The following is a 13,757-nucleotide window of genomic DNA, read 5'->3' on the forward strand; positions in this document are numbered from 1 at the left end:
CTACAAGTAACAGAAAGCAAGGAAAGTAAAACCTCAGATAAGGAGGGATTAGTCAATATACAAATTTAAATTAGAATATTAGTTGAAGCTACCTTTTTGATAACATTTTATTATGTCTTATTTCACTTAATTGTTTCACATGCATTTTCATCATTTAATTTTGTTGTGTCCATTGTTTGTTCTACATGTGGAGAGTCTTGTTTTACTTAGAAGAGTGTATTATTGTTAATAAGATTATTTCTAATGTCTTCATAATAATTCTTTGTCTATTTGTTTAATTCAAATTAAGGAGTGATGTCACTAAAATAATGATTGAGAATATATTTGAGACTTTTGATAAATAGTGCTAAACTATTTCCCAGAGAAGCCATGCCCATATATACTATCAGCAATAATATATTGGTCACAGAGCACCCTTGAACAGATTTATTTTGCAACTCAGTCATTGTTATCCCCAGGGTTCATTCTCTGAAAATAGGTTGTTTTTTGCCCTTGGCTTGTTTTCTTTTCCTTTGCTGTCATTAATCATGAGATAATGGGTTTTTAATAACTTTGATTCTTTAAAAAACATGTGACCCCTTATAGTAGCCTGAGAATAGTGTTAGTTGTGTTGAGATGTAGCCTACATGCCAGTCTCAAGCAGTGTGGGATCTCTAGAGATGCTGCTGTTTATTTGGCCCTGAGACCCAATCTGAATTTGATTTCCACCTTCAGTTGTAGTACTCTCAATATGAGATACCTCTTTGTGCTTGCTGAGACTTTGGCAATTCCCTTTAGACTGAGCATTCTGTAGTTGGAAGAGGAAGGAAGCTCCTCTATATAGGAAACTTCTGTATATGAACCACACCAGGCAGTAGGCACAATTAGGCCACCTCTGTTCAACATTCACAAGACACATTAGTGACTAAGGGCATAGGTGCCTTTCACCTCTAAGCAGCCTGCATGAAGCTTTGGATGCAATAAATACTTTCATAACCACTGGCTTGTCTTAAATTACCCTTTTATAGAGGCAGATGACACAAACAATATGGACTCCAACTCTGTCCCTAACACTGGAGCAGGAGTGTGCTTCCTCTGCTGCCTTGGAGTGTACAGGTTAGGTCAGGAGCAAAGCTTGTTCTTATTCATCCCATGGTGCCCAGCCTCTGTTACTAAGCTCTGTTTCTCCTAGGTCCCTAAGTGTACTTTTTGTTTTCATGCTTTCGTGCAAGCTAGTGAATTTCACAAAAGAGAAATTCTTATTTCACATACTATATATCCTTCTTAAAGGAAAGAGTTTACAAAATGTTTTTAGGTCCTGAAATGTAAACCTGTGAGACTCCTTGCCCTTCCAACTATACTGCCATTAGCATCAATTCTGATTATGGAAACATTCATTTGCTCATTTAGCTCTTATGTATTTTGCTATTTCTAATTTTCTTTTCAGAATTTATTAGCATAAATTAAATGATTTCTTCTCTTTTAATGTTTCATTTGTACATTATAACTCTACATAGTGGGGTTCATTGTGACTATTCATATATGCACAGAAAAGGGAAATAATGAGGAACTATATTGAAGGAAATCATTTTATTTCTCGTTTTCTTAAGAAATACATTTTCCTCTGTTTTCTCAACAGCCAGATCTGCCAGTGAGCCTCAGGCTTTGGAAACTGAAGAGGTAAGAGTTATGAAATATTTTTTTTAGGATCTTCTTGAATTTTACCAGAACTATAAAAGGGAAAAAAATCTTAAGTATGTCTATAGATGAAATCATTTAGACATGTTATGTTTTATGGAAAAGAAATATTCATACACTCTTAACAATATTGACATGACTATGGGATTCAAAGGAAAAAATGTTTCTCTTTAGTGATAGATAAAATTGGATTTTTACCCCAAGTTTCCCATTATCTAAAAATCTGAGCTAGAAAACCTTTGAAGTTGCTGCCTTGACAGAATATGCTTAGGGTATCAAACATGATTAATGGTTTGCAGACACTGGGAACATACCCTGTGCAAGACAGAAGCTCAAAGGAGATTAGATCAAAGAATGTAAACCCTGCTCTTAGCAGATGGGTCGTAGACATTGGAAGGACTTTTCTTGTACCAATAACAGTAATAACAGAAGGTCAATCTCAGCTGGTGGCTATTCTTCTGGAAGAAGCACTATTAGCTTTTGAAACTAGCTAACACCATTTATATCTAGTTGTAGACTCAAAAGGGTCTCCATAATTCTGAGACAGATGATAAGTGTTTGTCTGCTCCCATGAAGGTAATACTTTCCTTTAGTCAATGAATTTGGTTTTACCCCACCCCCCATTTTAAAAGTTAACTTCACTATGAAGAATTTCAAGCATATACCAAAGCAGAGCTAGTACCACAATAAACTCTGATATCCTCATCACCAGTTTCAGTAGCTGTCAACTCAGGGCCGGTATTGCTTGATTTATATTCCCATCCACTTCTCTTCTATACCCATTGAACCGTATGACAGCTTGAATTTGACTGTTGGATTTCTAATTTTTATTTACACTGTCTAATGGGCTACAGAAAATGCTAATAAAAAGTAAACCTACTTATGGCTCAGTTTACTAGAACTAGTCATTCATTTATTTACTCATTCAACAAATATTTATTGTTTATTAGGTAGCAGATCTTCCTTAGAATTGAGGGTCAGTTTTCCTTTTCTCACATTTACAAGGTTGTCAGATTTGGACTTTTGATATCTGCAATGAAGTTATCTGTTAGACACTGACAGGAGGAAAAGTCAGCATACATCCTACAACTGTGATTGTTAAGGTAGACATTTTAGAATATGCCACAATTCTTTGGAACCTGTTTTTGACAGTTTTTTTATTCATTTTTTAAATTTTTTTTTGTGAGAGATGGAACCTAGGGCCTCATGCATGCTAGGCACGCGCTCTACTGAGCTACACCTCCAGCCCTACTTCTTCACTTTTTAGTACACTGGGAGTGTAAAAACAACACAAAACCAAACTTATCCCAGTCCTCTAAACAGTACCTTTCTGTTTCATCACGAATGTTCATCCAGCTGTCCACCTCCCTTTTAAGAAAAGCTCTGAGAGAGCGGGCGTGGTTTCTAACTTCTTAACAATTTTGCCTCCAGCATGTAGCCGGCATGTCTGGCACTTGTTATAAATTTAATAAAACCATTGAATGAATGAACAAAAGAATGAATGCCAGATGCTGGGCATATAAAGATGAAAAATGCACAGGCCTGGCTCAGTTGCTTAGTCTCCAGGAGGAGAAACTGGGCCCAAGGAGGCCTTTGTGGTCAAACTGTGAGCAGAGAGCACACATACAGGAAAGGGCCAGGCTGAAGGCAAAGTGGGGAAAAGCGCCAGGCATTTGAGCAGTGGTATGAAGTGCCATCAGGCAGAGGAGGGAACATGTGATCACATGTGAAAGTACAGAGAGGCCCCAGAGAGCATAGGGCACTCTGAGAACCTTCTAGAATTTAGAGTGGCTATGGCTGGAGAAGCAGGCCAAGGAAGCCTAGGATGGACCCGCATGTGCTTTACTCCTGTGTCCAAACTCTATCTTCAGGGTGGGAAGCCAGGAAAGGGAACCTGATCAGAATTTTTCTTTGAAAGGATAATTCCTTAGGCAGCAGGGTAAGTGGAAAGGGAAATCAGTGGGGGTTTAGGTCTGGAAATGAACTGGATTTGGGAGAACTGATGGAATTGTTGTATAAAGTGAGAGGTAACCGAGAGGAAAACATCAAGAATCACTCCCAGATTTGTCTTGTGGAAGATCAACTGAGGAATTAGAATGGTGCTATAAAAGCAGGAAGAGAAGTGGCATTCAGATCTGAGGAGTAGCCTCATCCAAGTGGGTATGTCCCACAGAGTGCTCCCTGCTGGGCAGAGCAGAGCGTGGGCTGCAAGCCAGAATCTCCAGAAAAGCACTGATGCTCACACCCTACCCAGACCAGTGGAGTAAGAATCTTGGGGGCGTGGTGGGGAGGGAGGTGGGAGGGTGAGGGTGGGAGTCTGGACAATAGTAGTTTCTAAAAGCTCTTTGGGTAATTTTTGAAAAGTAACCAAGGTTGAGAATCTCTGGTCTAGATCTGGTTAGAAGTAAACCGTGTGTGCACATACATGCATATACTCTCTTAAGACTGTATAGCTGTACTTAACATCTTTTAGGTGAGGGTCAACACACCCCTAAATTCTACCAAATATTACTAATAATTAAGACTGTTTTAAAAGAATATGATGTTATTTGATGTATGTGCTGATTTTTATTCATGCTAATAAGTATACTGAAAATTTTCAAATCAATCAAGCTGTTTGTCAGTGGGAATTACCAGCCTGTTTAATGGGATAATACTTCATTGTGCTTTTTGATGTACTGATTCTTGGCTCATAAAAGGCCAGTGGTGTCTTCCAATCACTGTGACATCCAGAATGCCCTAAGGATATTGAGAACTGTCGTTTCTTAGCATATAACTTTAAGGAGGTTATTTGTCGCTTTCCACTCTCATTTAAAAGCATTTTTTTTTGAGAGAGAGAGAGAGAGAGAGAGAGAGAGAGAGAGAGAGAGAATTTTTTTAATATTTATTTTTTAGTTTTCGGTGGACACAACATCTTTATTTTAATTTTTTTTATGTGGTGCTGAGGATCGAACCCAGCGCCCCACGCATGCCAGGCAAGCGTGCTACCACTTGAGCCACATCCCTAGCCCTAAAAAAGCATTTTTCCTTCATACAGAATTATTGGTTTCAGTTATGCGCAGAGGCTCCTTATGTAAGTAGTCTCTGGGCTAACAAGCTGAAGAGAGAAACTAAACAAAGTAGACAACTAAAAGGAAGTATTGTTTTGTATGGTCAGAAGGATTTGTAGTATATTTGGTCTAGTACTAAGTCTGTTTTTTAAAGTCTATACAGAGGAACAAATTAAACACTAGTAAGAAATGGTCAAATATTGAGGTCTGAAGCAAAATACTACTAAGGCATTTTGCAAATTGCACAGCAGCAGTGATGAGAGATGTATTAGTTTTCTATTGCTGCTGTAACAAATTATTATCAACTTAGTGGCTTAACAGTACAAATTTATCTTACAGTTCTGTGGGTGAGGTTCTATAGGGATTTCACTGGGCTAAAAACAAAGTCTCAACAGGGCTACATTTCTTTATGGAGGCTCTAAGGGAGAAGCCACTTCCTTGTATTTTATAGCTTCTAGAAGCCCCCTTCCTGCATTTTCAAAACCAGAAACATTGCATTTCTGTGTGTCTTTATACTGTAGTCACATCTCCTTCTGACTCTGAACTCAGACAGACAAGGTTGTCTGATTACAAGGGCCCATAAGATTGGACACAACTCAATAAACCAGGATAAACTCCTCATCATAAGATCCTTAATTTAATCATACCTTCAAAGTGCCTTTATCCAGATAAGGTTACCTATTCACAGGTTTCAGGGATTAGGACATGAACATACTTAGGGCTGTTGTTCTGCCTACTATAAAGTGAAGAGATTAATGGTTCAGAATGGTAGAAACTTCACACAGTACAGATAGGATCATCTGTAACATTTAATCACATAGGATTAAATGTAATATTTAATCACACAAGACTGAGAAGGTCCTGGCTTCCCAAAATAATGAAGCAAGTTTTTGTCTTGATTCTGTAATTCCTGTTTTATAGGTTCTGGTACTGAAGCCTCTTGGTTTTCTTAGAGAATTTGGCAATGGAGCAGGTAGACAGGTTGAAGTTCAATGGCCCCTTTCGTGGCCTGCTTTTCTGGTACTATAGGTGTGGCCTCTGGAGTTTGCTACTCTTGGCATTTCTCCAACTCTGGAGTTTGTCTACTGCACACAGGATCCAAAGTCTTTGAATAGGACCCAAGAAATGTGAGGTTTGTATTTTATGCTGTTATGGCTGCCTGTCATTATGCATTATTTATTAGATTCTAACTGTGGAAAATGGGGTGGGGGATAATATTTTAGAACCTCACTCTAGTGGCATTTATTATAGTCAGTTTCTAGGTATGGTTTTATTTTCTCCATGCATTAGGTGGGTCATTCTTACAAAGCAAGAAACCATTTCTTCCCTGGTGAGTGAAATAGATCACTGGATTATTTTTTGAAAACAATCTTCAGAATGAAACATGGCTGGAAATTTTTGGTGGAGATTTTCCGTTTTTCAGCTATTTTTGCAACTACTTCCCTTTCTATCCACTTTTAGACACTCCAGCAATACAGATCAGAAGTCCAGGCCTAGGGCTAGCAGGAGGGCACCAAACTGTCCTGATTTGCCCAAGACTGAGGGATTTTCTGGGACAGAGGACTTTCAGTACTGAAACTGAGGGAATCTCAGGCATGTTGAGATATTTGTTCACCCTAGATATTTAACAAAATGGCTCCAGTAGAAAGTAACAGTCAGTTTGATGAATTGTTAAAATATAAATATAATATAAATTGTTAAAATATAAATAATGAAGTAACCCTCAAAGTTTGGGTTAAACTGATAGTGAATTCAACTCCTTTGGAAAACTCTACATCTACTCATAGTTACTAGGTCCTAATTGTATTCATGAGTTCTGCATCCATGGATTCAAATAACCATTGTTTGAAAATATTTGAAAAAAATAATTGCTTCTGTACAATACTCATCACTATTCCTTAAACAATACAGTATAACAGTCATTTACATAGCATTTGCATTGTATTAGGTATAGTAAGTCATCTAGTGATGGTATAAAGTATATAGGAAGAGGTCCAGTAGGTCATTTGTAACACTACGCCATCTCCAATAAGGGACTTAAGCATCTACAGAATTTAGTATTCACAGGGGTCTTGGAAACAGTCTTCCATGGATACTGAGAGACAACTGTATATGTTGGTCCAAACCAACTTAAAAAGAAAAACAAACAGACTCCCTAAAATTCATATCTAAGGAAAACCAATGATATTTGTGAAATCACAAGTATCAGTTAAGAAATCTAGCCATTCAGTTCTCCAGTGTTACAGCACACTGCTGTGGAAGCTTTAATAACTCTGCTCCTAGGTGACCACAGGACCTCCCTGAACCTTTTTCAGCATGTCAACATGTGTGGAAGTTATAAAACCCATATTTGCGCCAGCAGCATAGAACTCCTACAGCTTCATCCCTTGCATTCCTGGCTCTTATTTGGAGATTTATACTGTCTAAATAATTGGGACTAAACAAAGAGAACTAACTCTTCACTGTACTTGAAAGAGCAATACATTGGCTTCTTCAGAATAGGCATTTGACTTTTAGGAGTTGGAAGTCTTTTTTTTTTAATATATTAATCTTTTTCTATCTTCCAAGCTGTCCTAGTTGATAGATCCAAGGAATTCTCTTTCTATTCTTCTCTCACCCGCCCCCCTCTCCCCCAAAAGATTTAGCACTATCAGTCATTGAGGTAAGATGTGGGTTTCAGACAAGGAGCAATCATGAACAGAACTGTGAATTATTTATTTTTATTTATTCTTTATAGTTATACATGACAGTAGAATGCATTTTGGCATATTATACACACATGGAGTATAACTTCCTCTTCTTATGGTTGTACTTGATACACTTGTGTATTTACATATGAACATAAGAAAGTTATGTACAATTCATTCTACTGTCTTTCCTATTTCCATCCTCCCTCCCTTCCCTTTGTTCCCCTTTGTCTAATCCAATGAACTTCTGTTCTTTCCTCCCCCTCCCCTTATTGTGTGTTAGCATCTGCATATCAGATTTCTTTATCTATTCATCTATTGAAGGGTACCTAGGTTGGTTCCATAGTCTAGCTACTGTGAATTCAGCTGCTGTAAACTTTGATGTGACTGACTCACTGTAGTATGCTGATTTTAAGTCCTTTGGTTATATACTGAGGAGTGGAATAACTGGGTCAAATTGTGGTTCCATTCCAAGTTTTCTGAAGAATCTCCATACTACTTTCCAGAGTGATTGTACCAATTTGCAGTGCTACCAGCAATGTATAAGTGTACCCTTCCCCCCCCCATATCCTTACCAACATTTATTGTTATTTGTATTCTTGATAATTGCCCTTCTGACTGGAATAAGATGAAATCTCAGTGTAATTTTTATTTGTATTTCTCTAATTGCTAGAGATGTTGAACACTTTTTCATATATTTGTTGACCATTCATATTTCTTCTTCTGTGAAGTGCCTGTTTAGTTCCTTTTACCCATTTATTGATTGGGTTATTTATTTATTTATAAAGTTAAGTTTCTTGAGTTCTTTATATATCCTGGAGATTAATGTTCTATCTGAGGTGTAGGTGGCAAAGATTTTCTCCCATTGTGTAGGCTCTCTCTTCAAGTTCTTGTTTGTGTCCTTTGCTGTGAAGAAGCTCTTTAGTCTGAAACCACCCCATTCTTGATTTTACTTCTTGTTCTTTAGGAGTCTTGTTGAGGAATTCGGTTCCTAAGCCAACATGATAGAGAGTTGGGCCTACTTTTTCTTCTAGTACATGCAGGGTCTCTGGTCTAATGCTTAGGTCCTTGACCAATTTGAGTTGAGTTTTGTGTAGGGTGAGAGAGAGGTTAAAGTTCTTCTTGCTAGATATGCATTTCCAGTTTTCCCAGCACCATTTGTTGAAAAGGCTATCATTTCTCCAATGTATGATTACAGCACCTTTGTCTAGTATGAGATAACTGTATTTATGTGGGTTTGTCTCCGTGTCTTCTATTCTGTTCCCTTGGTCTACATGTCTGCAGAACTGTGAATTATTTTAATTCCTTCTCCATATCATTTAAGTTTTCTTCTTTTTAGGACATCCAATCCTGAATATTCAGACTAGCTTCTGGGCTGAGGGTGTTGCTTCATGGTAGAGCGCTTGCCTAGCATATATGAAGCCCTGATTGGATCCCTACCTCAAAAAGTAAAGGGGAAAGAAAACCTCCCTTCAACTTCAAACCTCAACTGATATTTGTGAATCAACAAGTTCTATAAGAGATTAAAGCAGATTGAATCTTTATGGTGTAATTTAAACCCAGATTCTTTTATTCTTTTCCAAAAAGAAATTAGAGAAGAAATGTAAATAAGAGATCAAAAAAGCCTATGTCTCTGGGTACAGAGTTCTCCGTATGCGTGATAGAAATGTCTTGGAATTAGATAGCGGTGGCACTTGCACAACATTGTCAACATACTAAATGCCATTGAATTGTACACTTCAAAATGTTTAATTTTGTTATGTGCATTTTTGCCTCAATTAAAACAACCAAAACATTGACTAAACTTGGAGAAAGAGAGACAAAGAGAAAAGCTGCTTCTCCCTTTCTTCAAATTCTGGATGAACGCTATATGCTTTTCATATATGCGTATTAAATTTCTAGACCTAAATTATTGTTCTGTTCTGTTCCATTGTTGGGAGAAAATATTTGAACATAAGTATCCACAAGACAGACCAATGAGTAAGCTGTTGGAGGGGTAGAAGAGGAACATCACCAAGAGTTAAGAAGCTAGTAGCATATTCTAAAGTTATGTAGTTTTTGTTCCTAGGTTGTGGACTGACCTATCCTTTGCAAAGTTGATGACAACAAAAAAAGATTTTTTTGTTTTGTTTTGTTTTAAGTTTAACAATTTAAAACACTGGACTTTTTCTACATGTTGTGGGATAGGAGTTGTATCAGCTAGGTTGAAAAGTTTTAATAGCTAGTAGTAGCAGCCTATAATTGGAAATGATAAAATGGCGAGTCCATATGTGATAACTTTAATGAAGTAAAAGCAAAGTAACAAATCTCATTTATAAAAATATCTTTTATTAAAATCTCTCCTTAGACATCCCAAGGGCCATCACCTGATAGGAACATGTTTCAAGGGGTGACTGCATAAAGGTTCCTAAATAGTTCTTGGTTTAATTATGAAACTTTTGGGTTTTAAATTTCTTTTGGATTTGGAGACAACTATTATAACCTTTCTATAGAGATATAAGTAGGCAACCAATACAGCACTTAGCCAGAGCACAGTATCCAAAGATCCTAGCATTTGCACTGTTTTTTAAACAAATACTATTTAAATCTTCTTTAGCTTTGGCATATGTTGCCATGTAACCTTTATTTTCTTAGAAAATATTGTACAACCCTCTACCCTGCTGTAAAATGGTACCGTTTTTGGAAGCCCAGCAGGCTCTGATGGTAATAAAGAAGTATGTCCACAAGGGCAGTAATGTCGTTGAGAGGGAGCCACATGTACTGCGTCTTGTAACTGAGAATTAAGGTAGTGGTTTCAGTTTTGATATGTGAATGTGTAAGTGTTTAAAACCATATCCTCAGCAGGTGGAAATGAGCAGTATGATTCTTGAAAAAAATGTTCATTCACAGACAAGAAAACTAGGTTTTATTTTAGTGAATCTGATTTTACTTTCCTGAATAGGTGGTAGCTAGAACTATGTAGTTTGACTGATAACCAATACCATATGGAAGCTTTTAGTGCTCAAAATACTACACTAAGTTTATGCCGTGTTCCTTTTCTGCAATAACCAATAATTTATTTCTAATTACTTTTAATTGTGAAAGAAATATAAGGAAAATTTTTTTTTTAATTCAAGTAGTAGACACAGGCATAAATGAAAAGTGAGAGTCCAACCCCCACCACCAACTTGCAGTCTCTCTCCCTGAATTTAACCACTGTTAATAGTTTCTTGTATGCATTCCAGAAATTTTCCATCTCCTGGTTAATCTGTGTTGAAAAGGTGAGTACGTTAAGTGTCATTGAACCATCTGTTCATAAGCTCCTCTTCTGAGCTAAGTCTTTTAGTTTCAAAACACTGTTGATGTTTCCTTTTGAACTGTGCCTTTTAAAACTGAAAGAGTAGAAATGTCAGAACCAAAGGAAAGCCAGTAGAAAGGGCTGGTGGCATCTAGGACTACAACTGATGAATGTTAATGTGTGATTTTAGCCTCCATAACATTTATGGATGAAACAAGTAACGACCCTCAGTGTAGTTCTTTTAAGATTTTCAAGTCATCTGGAGTACATTATCTCCCTGTACCCTTTTGATGACCCTGCGATGCAGGATCTGTTTATTTTACAAAAAAAGGAAGTTATGGTTTCCAGAGGTTAAGTAACTTGCCCATGATCACACAGCTGACTAGAGAAAGGATCAGGACTAGAATCCAAGTTTTTTCTAAGCTTTAGCCTCTATCAGACCACCTTAGTAACTGAAGACAAGAGAAGCTCAGTAGCATTTCTGGGGCTTCTGCAGTGACAGACTATGAGGGGACAGGTACAGCCTCAAGATCTGGTTACTCAGTCCTGATGCTGCCTCTTAGGCAAGTTGTTGAAGGCAGCACACAAACTAGGGCAACAGGCTCTCTGCTCACAGTTTCCTTGTGGCTGTTCCTGTTTCCTTTGTTTGTTTGTTTAGGTAATACTGGGCACAGGGGCAGGACTTAACCCAAGTTGAAGAAGCCATAATATTTCATCCCCAGACCACAGTGGTGGGTTCAGATTGTGGGCATGTGACCATCCGGGGCCATCGGGTTCTTCCTCTGGATTATCCAACTCAGGCTGAGGGAGGAGAGGTCCCATTTTTTCTCTCATCTTGAGGCAGTGGGGATCATGCAAGGCCATGTTTCAGTCTGCTGCAGGGATGAATCCAATGTGCAGAGAGGGAGGGCAGAGAGGGCGGTGGGGAGGGAACTCAAGTGTGCCTAGAAACAATTAGGGTCCATAAATCCAGTCACTGAGAGACAATACATTTCCATCTTTTACCTAAGCTAATTCAAATTGTTATTGAAAGAGTCCTGACTAATAATCTCCAGGTCTTAGTTTCATTATCTGTAAATAGGGGATATAATATTTTCCCTGACTATACCTGAACTATTGTAAGCATCTGTTGAGATAATGAATAGGAAATCACTTTGTAAATTGTACAGTGTGACACAGATGTAAGATGGTATTATTCATTGATATGTTACATTGGGTTAGGAAAAGTTGAGAGAATGAAATTACCACTCATTTGGAAAATAAGAAGCAAGAGCTTTGTGAAAGCCCTCTGGTCTCATGCAGAATTAAATGGAAGCTGCCAGAGTTCCCTAGATTTTCTTTTCAGACCTACTTTCAGATGCTTCTAAGTTCTAGTAGATAGCTATAATGAATGAAAGCATAGATCTTCCTTTGCTGACTCAGGTTAATTGAATGGGTTTCTTTCTCTTGCCTTATTCTGTGACACACATGCATGCTTACACACAGAGATAAATAAAACATCATATTATATATTATCATTTAGCTTTTTCACTTAAAAAAGAGCTTTACAGATTCATACTAAGTAACAATTTAGCCTTATCAAAGAAAAATTATCAAGGAAAATAAAACAAAGTAGTTATTCTAATTATACTTCATTTGGGAATGATACAGTTGAGGTTATTCTGGGAATGGGGATTTAGTTGTTTTGGATTTAAATAGGATCAGGATTCAACTTTTCCTTAAAAGATATAGCTTTGATATAAGCTCTAAGTAATCAAAATCTACTTGACCTTATGACTTATTCATGACACAAGAGACATCACTTCCCTTTTATAACCTTTCTCCCTATATGTGATAATACCTCTCCATGAAGGAAAACAGATGGTACCTCTCTGAATCTTAGATTTGCCATGTAGACAGTTTTTATTGTAGCAAAAATCACTTTCTTTATATTTGATAATTAAAACAAAAAAAAAGTGATTTAAAACCTCAATCTAAGAATACCATATGCAAAAACAGTGGAAGGTACTATGGAAATATGATTTATAAGCATGAAGAAACATGATCTTTCAACCTGAAAACGTTTTCCATTTCTCACATTTAAAAATCTGTGAAATGTATCCATTGCTGTGACCATTTTCATAAGGTACTGCCTTCACTTTCACAATTGCCAGTACAGGTTGGTGTGATTCTGTGCCTCTCTTAGCAGGTGGTTATCTTTGCATGGGATCTGCACCACTAATGTTGGTGTTTTTATATTAACAAAGGACTTATAATAAGTTCATAATCTGAATAAGACATATTCTGGGTTCTCCCTCAGAAAATATGTGTGGTACTGAAAATTATTGGCATCCTTAGATTGGTTTATTTCGGCAGAGCTTAATAAAGAGAATGTTTACAAAGACTTGGGCAGAGTAGGGGACCTACCTGCAAGGGAGAGAGGAGTTCTCCAGGGCTGTGTGACCTGATGCAATGAAGGAAGTAAAGAGAAGCCTCCTGAATGGAATGAAACCGTAGTCTCCAGCAGATTATGACAGCCCTGTAGTCAGGGATCCCAGGAAGCAAATAGCCTGAGTTGATGTCTCTCCTGATCTGCTCATGCTCCCCATTGGCCAAACCCAACTGGAAGGCAAACAACAAGCCAGTCTGCTGCTGAGTCCATACAATTTGGTCTCCAGGGGACACTGAGCCAGGTGGAACAGTGGGGAGAATGAATTTGTTGTGGCAAATGGAACATATCCAGTGCACTTAATCTTCATTATGAAAGTCTTTCATGAAAGAAAGGGCAGCACTCCCTTACCAAAAAATTTGTTTGAGCCAACTGTCTCATTTTCGTTTTCATTAGTTTTACTTAATCGGGATCATAGCCCATGTTCAAATGGATGCAAATGCAGCGGTAGCATTTAGACACAGTTCAACTGGTTAAAGATGATCTGGAGGAGGTGCACAAAGAAAGAAAACCACCCTCTTGCTTGCCCTATTTAGAGAGAGGATGGCAGCTTCAACTTACAGTTCAAGTTGGCTGTAAAAAGTAGCCAGGCATCATGGAGCAACTTTAGATAGCTCACCTTCTTGGGCCTCCCATAT

The 13,757-nt window shown here is 37.7% G+C and overlaps 1 protein-coding gene across 4 annotated transcripts in view; it reads left to right on the plus strand.

The window, feature by feature from the left end:
• Gng2 (G protein subunit gamma 2) overlaps positions 1-13,757 on the plus strand; it is a 119,261-nt gene that overhangs the window by 25,922 nt on the left and 79,582 nt on the right. For 3 of the 4 annotated variants that reach the window (XM_046461384.2, XM_058584533.1, XM_046461383.2), the window contains exon 2: positions 1,619-1,659. The exons of the other annotated variant lie outside the window; for it this stretch is intronic. The gene's annotated coding sequence lies outside the window, so the exon portion shown is untranslated. The remainder of the gene's footprint in view (positions 1-1,618; positions 1,660-13,757) is intronic. 4 annotated transcript variants of the gene reach the window in all.

The sequence above is a fragment of the Marmota monax genome, unplaced genomic scaffold (assembly GCF_021218885.2).
Source record: "Marmota monax isolate L192 unplaced genomic scaffold, Marmota_monax_Labrador192_F-V1.1 WCK01_AAM20220418_F8-fsc00001, whole genome shotgun sequence".
Classification (NCBI taxonomy): Eukaryota; Metazoa; Chordata; class Mammalia; order Rodentia; family Sciuridae; genus Marmota; species Marmota monax.